At 33.3% G+C, this 2,767-nt stretch overlaps 1 long non-coding RNA gene across 1 annotated transcript; it reads right to left on the bottom strand.

Moving 5' to 3' along the window:
- Nucleotides 1-286: 286 nt before the first annotated feature.
- On the bottom strand, nucleotides 287-2,367 carry LOC149551089 (uncharacterized). Its single transcript, XR_016353281.1, has 2 exons — nucleotides 2,156-2,367; nucleotides 287-1,165 (listed from the first exon to the last, which is right to left on the bottom strand). It is a non-coding gene; the product is annotated as an uncharacterized LOC149551089 (long non-coding RNA).
- Nucleotides 2,368-2,767: the final 400 nt, after the last annotated feature.

Genomic DNA, 2,767 nt, shown 5'->3' with positions numbered 1-2,767 from the left:
TATTCATTAAGACCTAGGAACTCCTTGTTTACTTGGATGAATGGTATGCTAATATGTTCACTAGTATTTGTAATAATCTTAGCAATCACTTCATAGAATAAATTTGCTTCCAATCTAGACGATATTGTATTAATTGACTTCACTACTAAAATGGTTTTTTTTATGATGACAGCATCTAAAATGTTAAATAATTAATACACATAAATAAATAGATTCCCTTTCTACTCAAAATCAATTGTTTTCATACTACCTTGAGTCTATAAATGCAATTTTGTACCCATGAATATCCATTGTTAGGAACTTCGATTTCAATTTCAATTATGAGACTTTTCAATCATTGCCAGTCTCCCTCTTAAAATCCTTCTACACTTCGCAGCTTATGACACCTAACAACCATGAATTGCCATGTTGATGTGCAAGGCTTAGTAACAATTTCAACTCGTCAGAGTCATTTACTTCAAACAGTCTAAGTACTACTCATAACTTATGAAACATGGGTCAATTAGTTTGACTCAAAAATTACACAGTTAAATCAGCAATATCACAATTTCACTTTTTGTAAAAAAATATCTCCTACTTATCACTTTAAGCCACGTTAGAACCCTGACACAGTTTCCAATTTATGACAACTTACACTTTAAGATATTGAAGTCGTGTTAGAGAAGATATCCCCAATAATGATGTTTTCAATTTGGGAAAATCGATCAGTGCAAGAAACTGAAGTCTGGGACAAAACTCTCCGCTAACTAGCAACTTTTCAATTTTAGCCAAGTCCTCAAAATGTATGGTTTCAAGGCCAGTTGATTCAACCTCCAAACTAGTTGAATATCTTCCTTTGCTAAGATTCCAATTCGACTCAATGCAAAAGTTGCTGCCACTTGACCAAAATCGCAATGATCTAAGAGTACTAAGCTGTTCAATTGATTCTTGGAGGGTTGTTATATCAGTCTTGTCAAAAGAATTCTTTATTTCTAATTCTTCCAAATGACTAAACATTCCTATTAAATCTGGAAGCTTTTCCAACGGGTGACAGTGAAATTTTTATCTTTCTCAACTCCAAATTGGCCTGCCATTCACGGTTGCTCGCCAAAATGAATATATTATGAGAAGTAAATTTCAAATGAATGGAAACACCTGCGAAGATTTGCTGAAACCCTTTTGCTTCCTGCATACAAAAATCAGGATTAATTGTGCAGTTGGCTGAAAAAAAAATGAAAAACACATTGATTGAAATGTTTCTTCAAAAGATTTGTATACAACTATGTTCGAAATAGCAAAGGAGGAGCAAACTAAAGATCTAAGCATTTCTGGTCTCCACAGGCGAGGAGAGCCCAATTCATTTGTCATTTGTCTTCCCACATCAAGGAGGTGATCTGCATATTTTATGGTCGAAAGCAATAAAAATAAAATAAGAAAACAGATTGCTATATTTTCTGAAATCTCAAAAAAAAATATATATATATATACTTTTTTTTGGTCTGAAATACCTTTTGGATGAAAGTTAGCTCGAGGTCATTTAAATGTGCTATCATCCACTTCAATCAGACACTTCCTTTGCAAGATTTGAAGAGCATGTTCAGCGCTGGAACTAGACTCTCGTCAAATTGATTTAGCTATGTTTATCAAATTATCTTTGTATTCTTTATTGAATAGACAAGAAATGTCTATAAAGATTTGTTTCTTCAATGGATCCAGACCATCAAAGCTAATTTTCAGTCTTTGTATTATATCTTTAGGCTGGATTGTCTCGACTTTTTCCAATTCTAACTTTCAAACTTATTTCTATCATAAAGATGAGCACCCAAAATTTTGAATGAGAGATCTGGTTGACTTAAACATCACACACTAAGACTCGATTCTTAGACTAAAAGTATTAAATGGTCAAAATTAACTAATTTTTCTAAACTTTAACAATTATCTACAAAATTGAAACCAATTCCTCATTTCCATTGGAGGGACCTTGTCCATAGAAAGCATGGCTACAGACAAGATCCTTAGTACTTCGATCTCAAGTTGTAACAGGGCATCTACCTAGTCTAAATGATCAACATCATCAAGGACTATAAGAAAATGTAATTGTTTAAAAAAACTAATGTCATAAACTGAGGAAAAAATGGAAAACCTATGACAAATGAAAAAATGATAGTAGTCTTACTCTAGATTCGAGGGCCATATCCATTTAAAACATGTGGGAAAATGTGAAGAATTGTAAAGTTCATAACCAGATTTGTCTATAGCTGATTGGAGTGCATTTTGCGTGAAAAATGCCTGACACCTTCTTTCGTGAAGAAGCTCATACAATCGTTTGGCAGCGGGTTTCCTTGCAGGAGGAAGCCATCAATGCAACACAGCAACTGTTACCAGCGCTGGATTTGATGGGGGGATTAAACAATATCTGATATTTGTAGAAGACTACTGATAAGTTAAGAATGAGGGAAGCGAGGAATATTGTGGGGCCAAAAGCAAAAGAATATTTAGCTGGATACAAGATCAAAGCAAAAGTAAAAGAATTGTGTCCATTATGGGAGACAACAATGGAGGGCATCTGGAAATTTCAAAAAGGAAAGCTGCTGACTCGAAAGCGTAGTAAAATATTTCATTTTCATTTAATTTTTTTGATAGGTAAAGGTCGAAGTTTAGGTTATCTATTATTATTATATGTGAAAATTAATAATCATTGTGTTAAGTTTCCTTAGACCTCACAATTTACATGGTTTATTCAACTTTTCAACTAAAGGACACAAATTTATTAACATGGTCTTAATGA

Source organism: Cupressus sempervirens, chromosome 6 (genome assembly GCF_028749045.1).
Source record: "Cupressus sempervirens isolate cs-2001-9-10 chromosome 6, ASM2874904v1, whole genome shotgun sequence".
In the NCBI taxonomy this organism is placed as follows: Eukaryota; Viridiplantae; Streptophyta; class Pinopsida; order Cupressales; family Cupressaceae; genus Cupressus; species Cupressus sempervirens.
Note: the sequence above shows the minus strand (reverse complement) of the source record. Positions and strands in the feature narration are given on the sequence as shown.